Raw genomic sequence first — 24,792 nt, 5'->3', positions numbered from 1 at the left:
TCCGGGTCCTGCCACTGCTAAAGACCCCAACGCGCAAGTCAATTATTGAAATTAAATTAAACCATATGTTAGTCCCGAAATTACCTAGTTTGTGTCGAGTGGACATTAAACCCAATTTATCTCCCCCCCTCTCTCTCCCCCCCCCCCCAGCTTAAGAATTTACTACAAAAAATTAGCCTTATTTTAACTTAAATATAGCCCAGACTTGAACCACCCAAATTTATATTTGTGGGGGTATCTCATTGATAATGTCTACGATGAATATCCAGACTCAGTGCAAAGTTTGACTGCTATCATTAGGAATTGCAGGGGGGTCGCCCAAAGACAAACCCGTGGATAAGGCAAACAGTATACACAGACGTTCCATGTAAAACGCAGCAAACGCACATTGATTTTGATTGCCCAAGATATATTATACTAGAACCGTCCACTCGAGATGTGTTCTTTTCTTCAGCCTCTTTTATATAGAGGGGGGATGGATGGCCGAATGAATAGCTCGTGGGCGCTGTATCATACGGTATGTCATTGAGTCAACTGGCGGGGTTTCGATTCCTTGGTTTTACGTGACAAAAAGTAGGGTCGCTTGTCCAACCTCGTAGGTTTTTCTCCGGGTCCTCCTGTTTCCCCTACTGTTAAAGACACCTACGCGCATGCTATTTATTGAAATAAAAAAAATGAACCATGTGTTAATCCCGAAATGACCTAGTTTGTATCGAGTGGGCGTTAAACCCCATCCCCCCTCTCTCTCTCTCTCCCCCTCTTTAGATTAATACATTAATAACATCAGATGTTTTAAAAACATCGGACTTGTGAGGAGAGATGTGCTGGTCATCCGTCAGTCAGATTACAGTGCATCCATTACTACACTCCCGTAGGTACTGATTGTTTTGATTGGGCGGTATGTAGGCATTCACTTTACTAAGACATTATTACGCAGGCTTGGTGGTTGTATTAAAGTTATCCTCCCTTACCGGAAGTGTAAATAAATTGCCGAGTCACTGCTCTCTTTCTTGTTCTCGTATATCTCTGACCACTATCTTTAAGGACATTACATTTATTTGATTATTGCCTGTATGTCTTGTCAAAACGTAAAATGTCGGACAAAGGGAAAACCTGTGATGCCTTTAATCAGTTGTTGCAAAGAAATGTCAGAGTAATAAACATGATCAGGTTGCCAGGACCGGAGGTAAATTAAAAGAAAAAAAGAACAGACTTGTTGTCAGAGGATACCAGATAATATCTGTACCGTAGAAGCAAAAAGGAGAATAATCTTGGATTAACTTATATCGACATAGGATATGCATGCGTATTATCCCGTACGTGTATTATACCTGCATCGTTTTTACCAACGCATCATCGAATTGGAAATTGTACATCTATAGATAATAATTGATACAAAATATTATCTTATCTCAAATTATCTGATAAATATCTGGATAGTCCTCGTAAAAAAGCAGAACAGGCGGGAATCGATTTTCGTACTCCGTTTTCCTGCAAATGATATTTAACTTTTTTATTTTATAAAATTTGTACGTTTAACCCTTATTAAACATACTTTAATTTCAAATATACCTGTCTGTTTATAGTTTAATTTTAAAACTTTAATTCCACTTATCGAAAAGCACAAATCACTGTAAACATATGAATAATGAAAAGATAGTTTATAACTGTATGCAATTGTCCAAAAGTAACTGTTTACGTTGTTTTGCCCAACACATCTACAGTGATTTTGAAAAAAACCCCAACATATTTTCAACCCTTAAAGCAAAAATGCCGTTTAATAATGCTGTTTACTAATTTCCTTAAAGTAATATTGTGTAGATATACGATCAAGCATTGGTCATTGTGTAACAGTTCCACACGTCAACATGCTATCGAAAATGGCCATTTCGCCTAAATTTGTAACACGTGTATCATGCTCATGGGAATATGTTAAGTGACGTCCATTAAAGGATAACGTGCACCGGTGAAAAGTGTCCTGACTGCATCGCAGTTAAAGTTTTCTATAATTTTCTAAGCTGTCCCCCCCCCCAACACACACTTTTTTTTGCAAAATAAATACCGGTATTTAAATATTCGTCACAGTTCACAGTTGGATCATAGATATTCATAGTACTGTTATTTGACAACAGTTCAGATTTGTTTCAGATATTCAACTAGAAAAGACAAAAAAAACGAATCTTCGAAAATATAAGCCCTTGAATAATTATTATTATCTAGAGTTTATTACTTGCATGAAAATTACGCAAGATGTCAAGGAATGAACCAAATTATTATGTAATTATTTCGAGAAACAAAATTATTTGCAATATATAAGTTCAAAACACGAGATTTCAAACGCAATAATTACATCCGTAAAATCTGTTTTAAAGGAGGGCCTATCTACAAAACCGGAAAAGAACAAAATTATATAATACGCGAGACTATCCACAGACACATAAGCCGTGTTCTGTGCATACTCCTCGCAGTTTTTCGTTTGAATAGATCTAACACTGCTATAATGGAAGCAAACTTCTGTTCCAAATTATGACTGGTCAATAGTCCGATTATCAACGAATAGCTAGCTGCGTAACAATTTCATTGGGCTTTAAACAGAACTCGAAATTGGACCAAATATGTTTACATAACTTTACGCCCAATTAACCAGTACATAGCAGAATATTGCTGAAAAACAAATTGCTTGACAAGCGAGGCTATCAAAACGGATACAATATAAACAATACTGTTTGGGGCCGAACACTACTTTCACCGTTTTTAATACCTTAAATCACTGTCCAGAGTTTCAGGGAAGACCCTAGATTAACAAAAAGGCTGTCATGTTGCTGTACTTTGGATAAATTTGATTGAACGGGAATAGACACACTCCCTCAAAAGTTCAAGTAACAGAAGTCAATCCAGCAATGGTCAAAAAGAGATCTCTCGGGCCATTGCTTCAGGAATATGTGTTCTGCGTTGCATAACCTTGATTGAAGATATGAAATGAAATGATGCAATTGATGTTTAATGACACGCCGTCATCAACCGGGCGATAATACGCCAGACATAATTATTATATGAAAATCGTTTTACTTTTGTTGTAGGCTTCACGAGAAATTAGGTTACATATACAATTAGTCTGATCATTACTCCAGCACAAATTCAACTTTAAATTTTCTCAAGCAAAGGAATAACTTATATTAACTATGCAACCCGCGACTACTTTTGCATATTATGGACCGAGTTATTATTGTGTACACCTATAGCCCCCTTCCAAATTTCCATCACGTGCAGGGAAGGATAAAATTTGTATGCAGTTTATATCAATATCAAAACTCTACAGCCCTTGGGGCCAATTAAAAATATTCAATTCAGTTGGACACACAGCTGTGGTCTTGAATTCCATAAAAATAAAAGTTATTTTCTACTGGGCCGAAACAATTTCCTTAATATCCAAGTAGGCCGAAACGACTTGAGCCAAACAAACGCCCCCTCCATCTTCGACTCTTCCGGATAACTAGGTCAAACATGGCTGATGTTCAACAGCGGGATGTAAACAAACTATGATTTTTCATGAGAGAGGTTATATAGCTTGATCTGAAATTGGTTCCCTCGTGTAAGAAAGTAATGTGATTGCAATTCCAGGTATGCCACTAAGTTTAAGCCGTTTAAATTAAAAACTGAAGAAATGGCAAGCAATTTTCGTGTCGTACTGTCACCTGGAACAGACAGTAGTCGGTTTACCATTAAAAAAGGCAAACTGATCAGCAGCGAATGGACGTATGGCTCTCATTTTTAGAACTATGAAATAGACGAAAATGGTTCTAAAAGCACAGTAATGTTATATGAATGTGATTTATATTAAATGTTTGAAAGAAATATTGTAATTTCCAATCAGTTATGTTTGATGAAATAAGTGAACAGTTCAAATTGACTGGCGATTGTGTACGCCTGCATATTCCATTCTACAAAGATTTTATACGCCCACTTTTTCATGTGGACGTATATTGTCGTTATCCCTGTCCGTCCGTTCACAATTTGTTTGTGGTCACTCTACAGATCACAATTTTATCCGATTTGGAAGAAACTTGAAATATAACTTTATCTTCCTAAGATCTCGGTTTCTTTCGATATTGGCATGTATCGGAACGTAATTTCAAGTATTATGGCCTTTGATTGTACGAAAAATTATGTTTTTAGCATGTAGACACTATAGAGGTCAAAATTTATATCCTATTTAGATAAAACTTGCAATATGTATAACTCAAAGATCTCAGTTTCTTTTGATATTCCGCATATCGGGCCGTAACTTCCTGGATTATGGCTCCAGATTGTACGAAATATAGCGTTTTAAGCTTGTAGACCATGTCACAATGTTTACTCGATTCTAAAAAAAACAACGTTTTATTATATCACCGTTACGCCCTAAGGATGGTTGACTTCGAATTTCGTGACAATCGGATAAAAACTGTCAGACAAAATATAATTCCAAGGTTGTGGACACTCTAGAGGTCTCAATTTTTATCGGATTTTGAGGAAACTTTATATTAAAGCATCATATTTCACCAACTGGATGTCCTTCCTTTTTATTTGCCCAAACACTTGTATAAATACATCGGTTTTATATTTCAGATACATTCATTATAGATATGACCAAACCAGGAATAAACCACAACCTCAACAGTTTCTCTTTGGCTTATAACAGAGATCGTTATCCTGAGATTGATAACCATTTCTATTGTAGTTGTGAGATCACAGCGGATGATGATGATGATGATGATGTATATATTTATACAAGAGTCGATTATATTGGACTTAACGTTATTTATAATGCTAGTGTGACGATTTATAGCAGAGATCTTACAATTCGTTATGACGCGAACAACACGGACATGACACCAGTCCTGTTGATATCAACCTTTACAAATATCTGTTTTATAAACAATTAAAACAGACAAAGGGGCCAATTCACTTGGTTTATGAACGTGATGACGGATCATATCTTTATACTGAAAAGATTTCCATTGATTTTAAAGGTAAATAATAATTATGGCTACTAACTAAATTAAAAAGTATCAATATGTCCAATTAGGGGAGACTCTTTAGTCATGTCCTCTTCGTTAGATTTTTGTTTGTGATGATGCCTGAATGCTATCATAATATTGAGCTAAGAGTACGTTGTTGGTGGTCATTCGTTGGTGTGTAGGACCGGCTTGAACAATGGTATAATGCTTTGAGTAAGAAAGAGTACAAACGCACTCCCCCATACACACTGTACATTTACTGGCTTAATACACACTTTTTATATTCTATTAAACCCCTTTAAGTTTATACCTTATAATTACCCAGGAATTACTACCACACCCAGTAAGTTTATGCCTCTTAGATATCGAGGGATTACTATCACACCCCTTTAATTACCCAGGGATTACTATCAGATACCTTTAAGTTTATACCCCATAATTACCCAGGGGTTAAGACCACGATGTGTTCCCACTTAGCCGGCAGACTGTTAATCCTTTGATTGATCTTAAAACTATAGTCTGTTTAAAGGTAGTCACTCAAGAACTGTTCACTAGTGTTCAGCGTTAATGAGCTCTTAATCCCTCTTAGTATAATTTATTAACCAACTAATTAATGACATTTTGACCCTCTCATTGAAACCTACTAACCACTCCTGGATATTGCTGTTCTTGTTTAAAAGGCTTTCTACGATTGTTTGATTTTACCAGAACAATTATTTTACCCGTAATTGATACGTGCACCTTAACATAACTACCGGAACAAGTTACCCAATACTACCATAAGATTCGCCTGTTCATAAATCATTCTCAGAATAGTTTCCTTCTGGAAATTTTTCAACATCTCAAGAGATGTGATACAAATTGCAAAAACAGTGTCGCCTCTTTATCCAACTATACAAGTCAGCTTCTACTGGACCAATGAAGACGGACATACATCATGCAGTGTGCTATGAGGGGAACCTTTCCCCGGACTCTTATTTCGATTTCCAATTTTCAGGGTTCCTTTCACGTGAACGCCAATGTGTACACAAGACCTCGGCTTTTCGTCTGAACCCAACGACTATACGTTGTCCCTTGCCAGGGGGAGTCACGCAGGAAAATCCAGATGAACGCTCACTTGATCCAGGTGACATCCCTACACGTTCGTAACTAACTTTCGGAAACTGAATGGTAGATAGTTTTGATTCTAACCTTCAACTCATCAAGGGGAGATAACTGTATTGTCACCAGAGGCAAACACTGGTGGTCCAGGTAACCGACTCCCCATCTATTCCGCAAAAAGCTAAAAGTCACGCTGATAATTCTACAGGATAATGTTACATTCTAACGTTTTACACAAACTATGAATTATTTAGTGATGCCTAAACCCATGGATAAATCGACAATCGTAAACTAACATTCTAATTTTGACTGTTGTGTTCTGATCAGGCAGTTTTTTAATGTAAAAAATGGCACTATTGTGTGACAAAAATAAATCACATTATGACAAAGAAAATGTAAGATGCACCCCCCCCCCCTTTTTTTTTTATTTTATTATAGTTTTTTTGTATTTCGGATTTTTAAAATATTTGAAAATCAAATAGTTGTATTCGTTCTGAATTTTCTACTATTTATTTTAAATCTTTATGAAATGAAATGAAATGAAATGGGGTTTAACGTCCTACTGTTCTGCTCCTAACCTGGGCTAATGAAGACGGGCATACGCCATACAGTGTGCTATGAGTGAAATTTTGCCCGGACAGCGGCACTACGGCCTACTCTTATATCGAATTCCAACTGCCAAGGGATCTTTTACGTGCACGCCAATGTGTACACGGGACCTCGGTTTTTCGTCCCATCCGAACGACTAGACAGTTTTCCTTGTCAGCCCCTCCGTCCTGCATCACTGACAAGGGAGAACCACGCCGGAAATCTTTATGAATACCAAAACTGTATCAAGTCCTTCGGTAAAAAAGTACAAAAAATTTACTATACGGTTCTTGATAAACTAATAAATGTATGAGCAGTATTTACCAATTTGTCTTTGCAATGAGATATCCAGTTATTATATAGATCAGTGGATGACAGTTTTCGTCACGCTCATGTGTTACCAGAAAAGAGCTTTGCTCAAGCACCGCGCTTTAGAGCTTCGATCTATAATAGAAGTAAACAATAAGTACATTCGTCATTAATATAACTGTTGATTTGTTGGCACATGGCCACAGATCACCAATGATTTCCTCGTTGACTTTAATGTTAATTCTCGTCTCTTAGACCGGCTCTAACTTTTCCCCAAACTTTCGTTGGGTAGAACGCTGTCTACCACAGATGGAGCAAAATGTGGCAACCTCTTGTTTAAAAGCACGTATGAGGTTCATCATGGAAAACTTGAGATACACAAACTGGAAACTGGAAGTAGAGATCACAAAACATGCAATTTCCGTTCTACATTTCAACCTAACCAACCTGTAAACTATTGCATCCTTCCGCCCTAAAATCATGAATATTCTCCCAAACCTGGCAGAAAATTATATATTTAAAACCCTTTCTCCGATTCTACTCTAAAAAATCAACCATGCAAAAGCGGGGAGGGAGACTAAAAATTAACGGCGTATGAATAATTGGTAAGCTGGTTCCAATTGGCTGGAAATGGGCATCTAAAATGTCGTTTCCCACATGAAGTTACATTGCTGCCCTGGGTCATACACTTTGATACTTACGAAGGGCTAAGAAGCTTCATAGTTATAAACAATATTTATTCACAGAAACTGGAGATGAAATAAGGAATGTAAAGTATAATCCAATTATTAGATTAGGTGGCAATATATAAAATATGTACATACCACAATCAAACGTTTCATATTTCATTCATTCATTCAAAAATTTTCAGATCGTATGAATGAAAAAGTCCGGAAATTCGATGTCGCGAATGCCTTAACTATGGACCCATGGCATACTTTTGGGAATCCGAAGAGTGTACAGACAGGAAAGAGACAGACGAGAGAAAGGAGAAGGAAGGAACACGGACAAACGATAGAAGAATAGAAAATGTGCAAGTAGACGATATAAATGCAGCAAACGGTCAGAGGCGTGGTCAAATGTGTGAATGGAGCGAGTGGAGGTGTGGTCAAGTGTTTGCATATAGCTAGTGAAGGCGTGGCCAAGTGTGTAGATGGTTCTAGTGGGGGCGTGGCAAGTATGTGGATGGAGCTAGGACTTTAAATTTCTTAGAAACCTGTAGATTAGGCTCTCCTTATGGACCTAGCTAAGGTCACCCTCCCTCTACATTTATTTATTTGCTCCTGATGACAAAATGAATGTTGAATATCTGTATACCGTAAATTAAGACATTAGCTATCTATCCTGGGGGTCCCGTATTCAATTCCAAAGTTGGCCGAGAAAGTTCATCTGGATGTTCTAGCGTTGTTCCCCCTGATCAGTTGTGCAGAACAGAGAGTCTGGCTAGGGATCATGTGTAGCCATTCGAATGGGAAGCAACACTGAGGTGCCGTGTACACATTGGCGTGCACGACTGTCTGCAGAAGGGCCCTTGAAAGTTGGAATTCTATATAGAGTAGGTTCTAGCACCGCTTTCATGGTAAAATTGTCCCCATAGCACACTGTATGGCGTATGTCCGACTGCATTAACCTAGTTGGAGCGGGGTGTTCCCACTTAGCCGGCAGGCTTTAATGTCAAATTTTGCCGCTAATCCAGAGTTAATCCTAGAACAATGGTGTTATAAACTATAGTCCATATCTTTTTTAAGACTAAAAGTGTATTGATTTTAACAAATTTAACTTTTATTAAATAACATTAAATAGCTTAGACATATACAAATATATTGATTTCCAATGGACGGCATTTGGTCTGCTTGACTTTATACTGAACTTGTAACCATTGTGTATTAAATATCGGCCACCTCGATTATTGGAGATAAAGCGAATATTAACCTGAACGTTTGCCATTTTAAAATAAATATAATTTCGACACAGATCGACCATCTATTTATATTAATATAGTGAATTGAATTCATGTTTGAAATCATAACGCCGTCATGAACTGTGTTCAAAATGTCATTAATTAGTTGGTTAATAAGTTTTATTAAGAGGGATTAAGGGATCATTAACGCTGAACACTAGTGAACAGTTCTTGAGTAACTACTTTTAAACAGACTATAGTTTTAAGATCAATCAAAGGATTAACAGTCTGCCGGCTAAGTGGGAACACACCGTTGGAGCAGCGATGAAGGACGTTAAACCCGATTTCATTTCAATTTCACTATTCACACATTTAGCTGATATACATAGTGGCGAACCGATATAGTTTTGATCTATGTATGTCTATATTTTCAATAATTAGGCGATGCTAGATTGCATCTGATGAAGACGGATATACGCCATGCAGAATGCAATGGGGGACATTTTCCCCGGACAGCAATGGTACGATCTACTCTTATTTCGAAATCTATTTTTTACGAGCGCATTAATGTGTTCACGGGACCTCGGTGTTTCGAAACGACAGTCCAAAGACAAGGAATAACCATGCCGGAAAATCACGATTAGCATTCTCGACCCAAGCCGGCATCGAACGTACTACTTTTCTGCACTGGTTGTGCGAATCGAGACTAGTTTACGATATATAGTGTGCGATGACAGCCATTTTTTGCCCCGAAAGCACCCTCCTATGGTCTATTATTATTTCGATTTTCAACTGTCAAAGTTTTTTTACGATCCAATCAGTTGTACATGGGATCTCGGTGGTAAGCAGTCCACTGTTTTACCCATTGAGCCACCGCAGCTGCACATAATCTCAAACAGTTTAATACATAGCCTGGAATTGTTAATCTTGGAAATAAATAACAATCCAACCAAATTGTGATCCCAAATATTTTATATTTGTTAAATATATTATAATATTGTTATGGCAAGATTAAGGCACACGTCACCATTCGTTTTAGTAACACATGTATACAGATTTCCGAAAGGGAATAGCACACATTTTCAATGTACTTACTCCCAAGGTAGACGAGGTATGAAACCCCACCCCATCCCCACTACCCCTAAAAACAACCTAATATTGGTGTTATTGGTTGTCGGGGGTGGGGGCAATCCAGAGAAAGCTAACAAGATGAGACACATAATTCTACTCCTTGTCACAAACCCACTTTTTGCATAGTTTACCGACCTTATGATCTACAGTGTAGCATTCAACTATATTATAAAACTCTCATTTTTCAGTGTTTGATAGAATACACATGGGGTTGACCGACAATAACTTGATGTTAAAACAAAATAGGTGAACACAGGGAAGTGAAATCGAATCTCACTAGAGACACGCCAGAATATCATATTCATCAACGCCATGCCTGGTAGAGGAAGATGTCTTGTAGTAAATTGAGATAGAGGGCGATACCATTTTACTTCCTTTTTTTAGATGGTTTCATTATAATTCATTAAAATAGAATTAGAAACGGTACGGGTAAGTAACGTTTATTATTTTGTAATATATTAAATTTAAATTAATTTTTTAATTTTGATTTTATCTTTAGATTTTAATTTAATCCAAAAATTTTATTTATTCTTAATTCAAATTTAATTTTTTTTATTTTTAATTTAAATTCAAATTTTTATTTTATTTTTAATTTAAATTCAAATTTAATTTTTAATTTTTAATTTCTATTGATCGTATATGGGGGGAGAGTCAAGTCAATTAACTTCCAAATCTCTTCGACCTATAATATTCACCAGTAACTGTCTCATATGGAAGACCAAAAAGCTCTTTATTCAGTGTCCTTCATTCTTAGTTCTTAATTCATAGTCCTTAATTCTTATTTCTTAATTTGGTGCCGTTTTTCAACATTTGTACACTTAAATTGAAATTTGCATCTTAAAATCGATATTTGTTTTACAAATCAGACATTTGTATACAAAAGTCCAAATACGACAACAAGAGAGAGAGAGAGAGAGAGAGAGAGAGAGAGATAAATGGGTTTTAACGTCCACTCGACACAAACTAGGTCATTTCGGGACTAACATATGGTTTAATTTTATTTACATAATTCGCTTGCGCGTAGGGGTCTTTAGCAGTGGGGGAAAACCGGAGGACCCGGAGAAAACCCACGAGGTTGGACAGGCAACCCTACTCCTTGTCACGTACAACCGGGGATTCGAAACCACGCCAGTCGACTCAATGACAGACTTTATGATACAGCGCGCGCACGCTAACCATTCAGCCATCCAACCCCCCATACGACAACAAATGAAGAAATACGAATTAAGGACTATGAATTGAGAAATAAGAACTGAATAAAGAGCTGTTTGGTCTTCCATAGTCTCAAATATTGGGATTTCACTTGTTGTATAAAACCACAAAGTTGGCAATCTGTATATATCAATCTGTATTTATAGATTGATATTTACTTCCCATCCACTAAACAAAATATTTATATTGGACCATGCCCATGGCTAAGGGTGGGGGGGGAGATAAAGGGTGGGGGGGGAGATAAATCCCTCTCCCCACCCCTAAATATATCCCCCCACCAACATCCTGGAAACGTCGACAGCAAATTAGTAGTACCGATATTTAGACATCATACGTTAACATTCAAAGATAAATCAATTCTCATATCGCCGAACCAGCAGAATGTTACAAGCACGAACAGCAAACAGAGGTTTAACGCCCGACGTTTCTACTCCGACAGGGTCAATGATGACGGGAACAGCCAACGAATGAAAACGCTGAATTTCGTGTTCAAATTTGAAACAGCCAATTGTATGTTTAGAAAATAATTTTAATTTCTATCATGACTATACAGTTTTTACATGTTCTTATGTATAGCCCCTAATGTCCCAAAGTACACGAAATGGTATTTGCACCATCTGATTTTCAAACTTTTGAAGCCCAATTCTGCACTATATTTCATGTACAAATTCGTGTTTTTTTTAAATATTTTTACTATCTATATGATTGTTTTTTAAAAAATTTTCGCTTTTTCGATTCCTGCCCTCCCAACTACACCTCGAAAGTGCAGGATGTAGCTTTTGCGGCGATCCATATTTCAAAATTATCAGGGTGTTGCACCCCTACACTCCTCACACGCAAGTTTGCTTTTCATGCGATGTTGCCGTTCTTACCCTTATCTCCCAGGCCCGGACTCTGGCTACTTGCCTGTGGAGGCGGCATGGCGTCATTTTGATGAAACCATCGACACCATATTGGTTACCCCAAAACAACTTCTTTCTAATTTTGCTGACGACATGACGGGCTGTTCCGAGTAGACGTCTAATGTGACAAAAACAAGAAATATAGCCTTTTTTTTTTGGTGGGGGGAGGGGGGATCCCTTTGCCTGCTAGTCGACAAAATAAGGTGCCCGAAATCCCATGACTTTTTGGTGTGAAACCAATCTGTATTGTGCGAATGTTATCGGGCTATTCATTAATTTTTTTTTCGGGAATTGATATCTTTAAATTGACTAACAGATAACAAAATTAAATATCAGTGTAATAAACAATGTCTAGCGTCACTCTAAAACTAGGGGATCACGTGGCTAAGTGGGTAAGACGCTGGCTCGCTAGCCTGGAGGTCGGGTGTTCGATCCCTGCATTGGCCGATAAAGTGCATCCCGATTTTCCGGCGTGGTTTCCCCTTGTCAGTGATGCCGGATGGAGGTCCCGACAAGGGCAGCTGTCTAGTCGTTCGGATGGGACGAAACACCGAGGTCCCGTGTACACATTGGCGTGCACGTAAAAGATCCCTTGGCAGTTGGAATTCGATATAAGAGTAGGCCGTAGCGCCGCTGTCCGGGTAAAAATTCCCTCATACCACACTGTATGGCGTATGCCCGTCATCATTACATTGGATTGCACGTAAAAGATCCCTTGGCAGTTGCAATTCGATATAAGAGTAGGCGATAGTGCCGCTGCCCGGGCAAAATTTCCCTCATAGCACACTGTATGGCGTATGCCCGTCTTCATTAGCCCAGGTTAGGAGCAGAGCAGTAGGGCGTTAAACCCCATTTCATTTCATTTTCACTCTAATACTAGTCACTCTACTTTAGGGGCAATATTTTTTGCATGGGCATTGGGTTGAATTTATTTTGCAAAAACATAAAATTAACGCTATATTTGAGCACTTTAAGGTCGTTGTATTCATGGATTGAATTAGCGCCTCCAAGATATCTGCCAGCGGCGCGCTTTGAGACATTTGGCGACCGATAGTACCGGCCAAGGCCCACAGGATTTAAATGGGAAATTTTATCGGACATATGTCACCCTCCCCCATATTCCTGAAGCAATGGCCAGCGAAATCCCCTCTGGTCATTGCTGGATTGACTTCTGATACTTGAGCTTTTGAGAGACTATATCTATTTTTCCCGTTAAGTCAAATCTCTCCTAAGTTCAGCAACATGGCAGCCCTTCGTTTAATCTGGGGTCGTCCCTAAAACTTTGGACAGTGATTTAAGGTATTAAAAACGGCGAAAGAATTGTTCGTCTCCAAGCAGTATTGTTTACATTGTAGCCGTTTTGTCACACAATTAATTTTTCTGCAATATTCTGCGTAATCAATTTCCGATGCGACACCTGTAGTGTAGGGTGTCGCATCGGTTGGTGGACCCGAACCATTTTCGGACAGGTATTGGTATTCTAAAGATTTCACTTTCATAATATTATAGTTCGCAGATGATTATTGTAGCGCGGGAATCACACAGTGGCATTTAATTGAAAAAAATTGCAATATTCTATAATATATTGTAGATAGGCTACTCTGTTTGAGATGATATTTTTAATTCTATAACTATATGGAAATTAAATGATTTATTATAACTTTTTTTATTTATTATTTATATCTGTACGTTTGTTGCCTTTCACCTAAAACAAATGTCCTATGGGATAATAAAGTATTATCTGATTCTCGGGGTTATTCTTTTTATTATTTGTTTTTTAAAGAAATTTTATTTACTCAACATAGCCAATTGATTTTAATGTTTTGGGTTATCCAATTTGGCGTCACTGGCTTCAATCGTCATAATGATAAAAACACATCATGCCGTCTCCAGTTAAAGCTTCTTAGTAGATGTGGACAGAAACTTAATATTCGCCAAAAAAAAAAAAAAAAAAACAATTCTATTTTTTCTTCTGATGTATAATAAACACGTTTTTTTTTCTCTCTTAAGACAATTTCATTTATGATATTCAAGTGTGAAAGGTACCTTACAGAGAACAAAGTTTTAACAAAAAAGTGTCCCACCGTTCTCCATTATTATAAACCAGGGTGTATGTTTGTTATTAGGAACTTGTTTGAATTAATTATTGCATGATTTATCACAAAATGTAAAGAACATAAAACAAATCAAGAATTTTGAAAAGTATTTAGAAAACAACAGAAAATCTTTTTTTTTTCTTTTTTTTGTTGAAAAATCACGTTCCTGTGCACATGTACCTGTGATATTGGGTACTCAGAAATAGAGTTACCTCCTACAAAATATAAGACATTTAAAAATAGCGCCCGATATAGTTCCCACGATCACTAATGACATCGTTTCCTTTGGGTTCATGGGTTGATGGAAACTGAGAGGGTCCCAAACCCAGCCAATACTATCATATACTACCTTATTGTTGGATTGGATGCTCCATCCTTTAATTACAGGGGGGGTTGGATGGCTGAATGGTTAGCGTGCGCGCGCTGTATCATAAAGTCTGTCATTGAGTCGACTGGCGTGGTTTCGAATCCCCGGTTGTACGTGACAAGGAGTAGGGGCGCCTGTCCAACCTCGTGGGTTTTCTCCGGGTTCTCCGGTTTCCTCCCACTGCTAAAGACCCCTATGCGCAAGCGAATTATTGAAATAAAATTAAACCATATGTTAGTCCCGAAATGACCTAGTTTGTGTCGAGTGGACGTTAAACCCCATCTCTCTCTCTCTCTCTCTCCTTTAATTACTCCAATACGTGTAACAGGAAATGTAACTGTAAAGTATGTAAAGGGTGGAACTACATCCACCATAAACAGACAGCTGTCCTATAATCATCTACCTGACTTTAATCACATTATTTTCTTATTAGTATATTAGTAGGTGGTAATGACATGACCAAAGGTAGAAATCTTTACAACAACGAACAAGATATAATCAAGTTTATTGATCATATCAGAAGTTCTACGCAGCTGTGATGTGAACTTTGCTCCCATAAATGCGTTATATGAAAACAGTGTAAGAACTCTCGTATATCTAATATTTAATTATGATTTGGACAAGTACTGGACAGACAGAAAACATTAAGTGATTTAGGCATAGCTATTTTTATTACCCACATTATCACATCTTTAAGTCTGTTCACATTTGTTATGAATTGGTTAAAGGAGTCAATAATTATCTGGACATCGTGAATCAACTAAGCGTGCAAAAACTCTCATCTATACACAAATCTCCTAATACTGATTTGGAATTAAACATTCCCGTTAAAGTTTTTTTGTGGGGGAGTCGAGGTGGCTAAGTGAGTAAGATGCTGGCTCGCTATCCGGAAGGTCACAGGTTTGTGCCCGATGTTTGACGAGAAAGTTCATTGGAATTTTCCAGGGTGGTTTTCCCTTGTCAGTGGTACAGGACGGAGGGCCTGACAACGACAGCTGTCTAGTCGTTCGCATGAGAAGAAAAACCGAGGTCCCTTATAACACTGACGTTCACGTAAATGATCCCTTGGCAGTTGGAATTCGATATAAGGGTGGGCTGTAGCGCCGCTGTCGGGGCAAAATTTCCCCCATAGCACACTGTATCGCGTATGCCTGTCGTCGTTAGTCCAGCCGGAGCAGAATAGTAGGACGTTAAACTCACATTTCATTTCATTTTAGGATTTTTGAAACCATTTCTTATCTTAGGAAAGTTAAATGAAGATGTTTTTTATATGACTTTTCTTTTCAAAGCCTTTCAGATATTGAAAATTTGAAATAGATAACCAAAAAATAACACTGAATGTATGGTATACATTATTTAATGCTATAGTTAATCTCCTTGCGCTCAAATAACGAACACGAATAATAAAACCCCACAAGTTGTGGGTTCTTCGCGTGGTTTGGTTGTGGTTCCATCGTATTTGTGTAAATTGGCCGTCTAACCATTGCGTACTGCCAGCACAACCGCAAAGCTGCACTACTTTGTTCCACGGTAAACAATGACTGGAAGATAATCGTGGGATTAAGAAAATAAATGAAGCTAATGGCCAATTGTTACTTATTGACTATTAAGTCGAGGAACATATTTTTTAATAAAGTGGCTTTCCATTAATTTCCTTTTCGTGGTGTCATCGACTTTCATTTTATAAAAAGGGAAAATTTGGAATTTTACTTGTAGGTGTTGTACACATTTAAAGATATGTCTATTTACAAATAAGGGCCCATTTTCAATATTACAATCCCGTCGATGGTTGTGCACTCTATCCCGTAGATGCGTGGACGTCTCCCGTATGTAAAAATTTAGACACCCATTGCAAGTCAAGACATATATTAGATTTTTTGTGTCACAATTCATATTGTCGTTGACACTAAATGTAAACTTAGGAAAATTATATTTGCTATTTGGCGTAATATGGTCGCAACATTTACATCGAAGATCCAGGCATTTAGATACATAAAAGCCGGCCCTTGTGATAGATGAATTGAATTTTGCTTTGGTTAGGGGGCGTTTCAGATTAGGTGGCTGTGTTACAACGCTGTCTTTGTGATTTAATGAATTGAACATTATCAAATTTCTTTCTGAGGTTGTCTTTTGATGCCAGGATTGTCCTGCTCTCGTACAATGTTTTAAAGAAATTGGGATGTTGGGGGTTATGAGTAGCGACAAAGGTAATGATATTATCCGAACTGTCTTTTGCTTTAGTAGCCCTCAGTGTTTGAATATCAATTGCCAATGCCTTATTTATCCCAACCTCTATTACCTCGAGGGGGTAATACTGTTTCAATAAATATCTTTTTAGCTCACCTAATCTGACAACCCGGAGGTCATCATCTATCACAATTCTGCATATTTTTCTAGCTATATTATTTTTGGTATGGCGTGGGTGACATGATTTATATGAAAGATAGTTTTTGGTATCTGTTTCTTTAGAATACATATCCGTTATAAGGAGTTCTCCCCTTCGTTTCACTAGAACGTCCAAGAATGCGATTTGCAGATCGTTCGTTTCAATTGTGAATTTGATATTTAAATCTAAGTCATTCATTATTTTTTGCAAATCTGCAATGTTGCCAATTCGTTAATTCCAAATACAAAATATATCGTCTAGGAATCGTTTCGACTGATTTTCTAAATATAATCTGTAATCCACGCCAATTTCTACAATTGAGTATAGTTTTTCCTCAAGGAATCCCATTGTTAAGTTCCTTAATTGTGGTGCCGCTTTGGTACCCATCGCTATACCAAGAATCTGTTTGTAATTGGTTTCGCCAAATGTAAAAGTGTTGTTAGTCAGGATGATTCGTATAGCTTTGAGGATGAAGTTGTTTGAAATTCTCTCATGACTGCATTCAGGATGTTTATCCAACCAATATTCTATGGCCTGAAAGCATAGGTCATGGGAGATGTTGCCATACATACTACAAACATCCATGGTTACGAAAACGTCGCCATCGTTCAGATTTTGGGGCAATCTGTTAACAAAATCTGTGTCATCCCGAATAACAGATTTTACATTTGGCACGTACGGCTTAAGTAAGATATCAATAAGATTTGATTGTCTATTAGTATGGCAGCACGGGCCGGCAATTATTGGTCTGAATGGAAGATCACCTGGCTGGAAAACACTGATGAATTCGACATTTTGGTGTTTAATAGACTCCTTGATCATCTTGGATTTATGGATTTTTGGAAGACCATAAAACTGGCTTGTTTTATATTCGAATTTTCGGAGATAACCCTGTTCGTTGTCCGTCAGTTCGTTTTTGTGATCTTGGATTAAGGCGTTTATTAATCCCATTGTTCTTTTGTCATGGTTGGAATCTATGGTTGTATACACCCGTTTGTTGTCAAGTATTTTAAGGACGTTTCTCTGATAATATTCCGCATCCATGATAACAATGGCACCCCCTGTATCGCTTTCCTTAATAACGATCGTGTCCTTAGATTTCAAAGATTTTATAGCACACAGTTTCTCCTTCGACACATTTGATTTTGCGTTTCGGTTTATAGGAAGTGGCAACTTGGTTAAATAGTCAATGAAATTGTCCTTGGATTAAGGCGTTTATTAATATATATATATATATATATATATATACACCGGGAAGTTATTTTAACGCTTTTGAAAATCAGAACACTGCCGTAATGGGGGAGTAATTGAACGTATCCTGATATAATTGTACACCGGGAAGTTATTTTAACTCTTTTAAAAATGAGAACACTGCCGTAATGGGAGAGTAATTGAACGCATCCTGGTATTAAATGCGCTCTAATTTATTCAGGGATTAAACATCACGAAAACTACAAAGTAATTAATCTTAGAGTTATCAAGGGGATAACTGCTCGTCTTAATTTTCGTTTTACCCATTGCAAATATTTGTTTTTGTGGCGTCATAAAAGTCACTAAAACTAGCGAGGTATCTGGAATTGTTCAGCGAGGTGATTAATCGTCTTATTTTATGCATGAGAAAGATTTTTATTTCTTGATGTAGAATATTATATTTTGTATTCGAATGAAGATTGTTTAATATACAACATGTAAAACGTTATATTGTTTAGTTGACCTGAAATTGTACAATGTTAAATGTTATTTTTTGTAGACGAGTGAAGATTGTATAATATGCAACATTTAAAACGTTTTATTTTGTAGATTGTATAATATGCAAAATGGCGATATATAATTTTATGCTTAGCATGGTGATAATATCCATGGTTCACCGGTATGGTAAGTAGATTTTTCCAAACATTTATCGACTCCACCCAGCCAAGAAATATGCATTAAAAATCTATGGAAATTTAGAGCACTTTTACAATTGCAAAGTCTGGAATGGATAATCTGAAATTTACCTTCACCAAAGTAGTAATACTAATAGTTGGGTATTTTATGATCATTCACACTGTAACGTTGAAATTTTATATAGCAGAGTCGTTTAAAGCTACATTGGGATGAGTGTTCCAAGGCTAAAAAAAAGTTTTAATAACAAGTAGTGTTAGCAGTAATATGTTTCAATTCATTGTTATTGCGAGCAGGTTATGGATTTACTTCAAAAAATTCTAGGTGGTACTAGAAGGCTTAATAACGGGGAAATCATTACATTGGCTATTTTATACATAACAATAAGCTTGTCCATCTTGCGCCTTTTGCTCAAGTGGCACCCGACCCTCTTTGTCGATCTGGCGTACTACCATCTTCCCCTTCAAGTATGGCGGTCTGCCGAAATCAGCACTGCCTTCCGACAGGTTCTGCAGAACGAGCAGCTAAGCCCCGTCGCTCGACAGCAACGATAGCGCCCCGTCCATGTGTGAGAACAGGTGTAGTACCATATGCCCTTCTTTCAGACGTTAAAAGCGGGCGCTCCCAGACCGGTCGCCACGTCCTACGTATGACTCATGCATTTTTTCTTACTACATATCTTAGTAGCCTTGTGATCGTCTAGTATTTTCACATGTCGTCTTTGCTTCCCCTTTATGTTGTATATTTACTTATTCTTATCTACCTCAGTTAGTTAAGACGTTTGTCTTACCTGGAAAAACAATGCAACAGTTCGTGTTTACATTTTATATATCAAGCTGGATATATATAAGCACAGCATAGATTGCAATACTAAAGTCATTCCCAAACCCTAGCCAGCCAGACTGGTAATCTCTCCGGAATGTAATGAAATCTACCTTAAAAGTTAGCCATGATTTATTTTATAGGACCTATGAACATCACGCACAGACTAGTCTATTCATGACCCTGAACTTGTGCAATTACTGATATGATTGGTCCCGTAATGTTTACGCTTTCTTTTAATTCTGAAATAATCAGTTTATATACTAGAATATATAAACTTTCTTTTGGTTTTGAATAATCAATCACACCAATGGATGACTCCATGAACTAGAATGTATAAATTTTATTTTATATTTTGAACTAATCAATCATATCAATGTATGACTCGATGAACTAGCATATATAAACTTTGTTTTAAATTTTGAAATTTTGGTGTTTAACGTCCACTCGCCACAAACTAGGTCATTTCGTTACTAACAAATGGTTTAATTTTATTTCAATAATTCGCTTGCAGTGGGAGGAAGCCGGAGGGGCTATCTTTGTGTTGTTGAACCCAAACCAAAGCGCTTTCTCAAATTATCGAATGATATCCTATTGCTACTATAAAACTCATAATTAAAGGTCTTTAAACACAAAACCATAAAGACAAATAAACAAAGGTGGCGTCTTCAAAGTCACAGTAAGCATCCCTGGTTACATGAATTTAAACATACAATAAAATTAAATTATATAATTACTCTTCTCTTCGTTGAGATTTGTCACTTTACACACAAATTTGTCACTATACACCCACAATTAATTACGACAACAGCGAGAAACGCGTCTTTACACCTGTCGCAATTGCCTCAATATATCTTTTCTTCATAAACAATATTTTTTTTCAGGAAATATGAATATGAATTGGGGAATTGACTATGCCTATTTGTAACCCCTCTCCCTTGGATGAAATATGGTCTGCGATTACTCAAATTTTATTATTCTATTCCAGGTATTGGCCAAATGGTAAAATCCGTTTTAGTATGCGACGTACCATCAAGGAATGATTTTTATAATTGCGTAAATTACAATGGTGAAACTAAAATAAGATGTGATCCTCACCACGCTGTTTTGATAACGAATATTACAGTGGGATATTATAATGAAAAAGAAGAGCGGACTTGTTGTCAGTGGATGCCAGACAATATCTGTACTGTAGACCTTGGTGGTGGTGAAAATACTTTGATCTCAATGCTCAGTCAATAAGAATGCATAGGCAATCAAACATGTTCTGTATCATACTTGGGAGGGTGGATTGATTTTTTAGATGATCATGACAGTTGTTCATCTCAAACTTTAATGGCAAACTTTGAATATATGTGTGTTAGTAGTAAGTATTATACGTTATATAGTGCATTTGTAACATCATTGACGTTCTGTTTATTTTAGTTTTTTTTAACTAGTTTATAAATGTGATAGGTATGTTCGTCTACATCGAATGTATTTTATGTGTGTTGGGGGTAACGGATGTAATGATCACGAAAAGACCTGATTCAACTAAAAGAAAGAATCAGGCTGGTCTCGTATTTATATAACGCTGAATTTGTGTTTACTTTCGTTTGATTCTGCATAATATGGAATAGATTCCACTCTTTTAGGGTTGAATGTTTTGAAAACCCATATGCTAAGAAACTGGAAATATGTTCACGAGGGGGGTCACGGTGGCTTAGTGGGTAAGACGCTGGCTCGCTATTCTGGAGGTCGGGTGTTCGATCCCTGCATTGGCCGAGAAAGTTCATTCAGATTTTCTGGTGTGGTTCGACTTGTCAGTGATGCAGGACGGAGGACCTGACAAGCATAGCTGTCTAGTCATTCGGATGAGACGACAAACCGAGGTCACGTGTACACATTGGCATGCACGTAAAAGATCCCTTGGCAGTTGGAATTCGATATAAGAGTAGGCCGTAGTGCCGCTGTCCGGGCAAAATTTCCCTCATAGCACACTGTATGGCGTATGCCCGTCTTCATTAGCCCAGTTCGGAGCAAAACAAGTTTCTGTCAAACGTTTCCTTTTTGACGTTTTGTGATAAAATGTTTTTGTGTTTTATTCAGATACATCAATTGGAAGTATAAACAAACCCTGGATAAACCACAACTTGAAGAGTGTATCTCTGTTTTATGATTGGAAGCGTCCCCCAGTCTTGAACGGCCATTACTATTGTAGTATTGAGATCAGAGCGGATGATAATGATGCATATATTTATCCCTGGTTCTCGTTTCTTTTATTTTATTATCGTAGTAGAGTGACGATTTATAGTAGAGATTATAGAGTTAGCTATAAAGCAAATATGACGCGTGGGGAGCGTCAAAAATATCTGGCTTATAAACAAATGAAACCAACAAAGGGACCAATATACGTGATTTATGAAACTCCCGGTCACCCATTCAATTATAGCTTTTTATGGATTAATTTTAAAGGTACATATTCTATTTTGTCGTGGTAATGACAATCTGTGTGATGAATGCAAACGCTAACATAAAAAAACACTTACGATTTTTTTTCTAATTTTTGAAAATGCATACATATAAATGTTGCAACTTAAAATTAATTGAACTTGACGTAAACTTTAAATTAGCATATATTTACTGTTCTCCGGTATAGTAATAATTCAAGTGTATATTAGCAAGACGTGGACAAACAAATGTAATTTACATTCAGGCCTGTGTCTAACTCACGTCTATATTGTTATTCAAATTCATGTTGTTGTGAGTTTTTTTTATTTTATATAGCTTCTCGAGGTCGTCTTAATGTCAACTCTAAAGGCTGTAAAAGTGGTTATACTGTTCCACCAATGTTTAACATACAACCATCTCCACCAGATCAAACTAGTTCGTCTGTACCACCAATATTTAATGTAACGTCATCTCCAGGAAATGACCAAACTACATCATCAGGTAATCATAGGTCCATGAAACCCTTACACAAACATGGGCGAAGTTGTCTTTCAGACAAAATGACCTGTATCAAAGTAAATAGAGCGCATACTCTTCAAAACCGCCATATATAATTATCTGCCCATTAGCAGATGTTTGATCTTTGATATCTTATGTTTATGTTACATTTTTCATTTCGTCGTCCAGTGAGCTAGCGACTAGACCTCGGGGTTTTGTCCCATCCATATGACTAGACACTGTCGTTGTCAGACCCGCGGCTTTCTAGCGGATGCATACAATTCTAATATAGAGAAAGCATCTAGCTGACAGCTTGGTTTCTCCTAAGACACACACAGGGAATGTCAAACAAAACTACAATATGATAATTCTCCTACCATTTATTTACATATTACATATATTTGTTTTCTACAGATAACATATGGATATATGGTTTAATTGGTGGTCTTGTTATCGTTGCTGTATTCGGCCTTGTCAAGATTGGTTTTGCCATTTAAAACAATTTGTTATGTAAGTGTTGTCATAACCATTTTGCACAGTGTGTTGTCATATATTTCAACATCAAATTCTCGAGGATGTTTGGTAAAACTAGTCGATCTTTTTTTATGATCTTCAACCATAAATCATTTTCAGAATAGTTTCCTGCTGTTTAAAAGGTTTTGCTTAAATCAATGTGACTGTTGAAACAAAATGCAGGGGCACGTGGTACGAAATTGTGATCTAATTATCGGAAAACGGGCAAAAGCATATAACTATAAATACATGTAAAAGATCATTTTTTTTATAGAAATCTTGCAAAAAAAAACGCTGTCTTATTGACATTACTACCGTCAACTATTCTGACAACTCGTCAAAGGGAGGTAACTATAGTGTCACTAGACACAAACCTACTCCCCACCAGTGCACGTTGATATTTCTACAGGCTAATGGTACATGCTAACGTTCAACACACACCATAAATGATTCATTGACGCTTCAGAATTTGGTTTGCAAGACCCCACCCACTCCGACCCCCACGCACACATCCACCCCCACCACACCCACAAGCACACGTCCACACACACACCAATTCTCAGATAAAGTGAAACACGCCAATTGTAAGTTGACATCTTTTTTTTTTAAGAGAAACTGTACCAAAAGGAACACCATAACAGCTACTGAACAACCAACTGAATCAGTAGAAATGAAGACTCAACCTAGCTCACTTCTATGATTATATTGAACCTGGTACAACGGATGAAAGTTCTGTATAATAACCACACTCCATTCAGTATACATCTACAATCTTAAACTAAAATTCTAATTTAACCTACTGTGTTCTGATCAGGCATTTTCTACTAGAAATATTGGAAACATGTCAGCCTGGGCTTATATAATATAATTACCTCTATGGTGAATACCGTAACTTGCTAATATTTTTTTTGAAAACTGATAAAATAATTCCACGGACTTTTTTCTGTTGTAAATAATTTTAATCATTAAAATAACATCACATATTTGCGGGCATAAGCCTAACCATCTAACTAACATATTATATAACTCGATTTCAATACATCGCAGCTATCTTTAGAAGTGTTTGGAAACAAGGGCACAGTAGTTTAGCACACGAGATTGAGCCCAATCCTCGTCATGAACAAATCTCGGACCACACCGATAAATTACATGGATAATATTATAATCTTTTATTCGCTCAAGTCCCGTTTAACAGCAAAGCAGCAATTATTTTGTTCGTGTGTTCATTTGATATTCCTTGTGTTTTGCTATGTGCTATTTATTATTATAGTAATTATTATTGCTGTTGTGTCTTTAATATAACCTTTAACTACGTGTTAAATCAACTTGGTTTATTGTATCTTTTATATAACTACGTGTTAAATCAGCTTGGTTTATTATAATATTTTATATAACCTTTAACTACAAGTTTAATCAGTTTGGTTTATTATAATCTTGTATATAACCTTTAACTACAAGTTTAATCAGCTTGGTTTATTATAATATTTTATATAACTACGTGTTTGATCAGATTGGTTTATTATAATCTTGTATATAACCTTTAACTACAAGTTTAATCTGCTTGGTTTATTATAATATTTTATATAACTACGTGTTTGATCAGATTGGTTTATTATAATCTTGTATATAACCTTTAACTACAAGTTTAATCTG

The 24,792-nt window shown here is 36.8% G+C and overlaps 1 long non-coding RNA gene across 1 annotated transcript; it reads left to right on the top strand.

The window, feature by feature from the left end:
• Window positions 1-18,791: 18,791 nt before the first annotated feature.
• Window positions 18,792-24,491, top strand: LOC130010845 (uncharacterized). Its single transcript, XR_008786118.1, has 6 exons — window positions 18,792-18,867; window positions 20,687-21,064; window positions 21,787-22,152; window positions 22,465-22,629; window positions 23,041-23,136; window positions 23,750-24,491. It is a non-coding gene; the product is annotated as an uncharacterized LOC130010845 (long non-coding RNA).
• Window positions 24,492-24,792: the final 301 nt, after the last annotated feature.

Source organism: Patella vulgata, chromosome 2 (assembly GCF_932274485.2).
Source record: "Patella vulgata chromosome 2, xgPatVulg1.2, whole genome shotgun sequence".
NCBI classification, from domain to species: domain Eukaryota; kingdom Metazoa; phylum Mollusca; class Gastropoda; family Patellidae; genus Patella; species Patella vulgata.
This window is presented reverse-complemented; position numbering and strand designations above follow the sequence as displayed.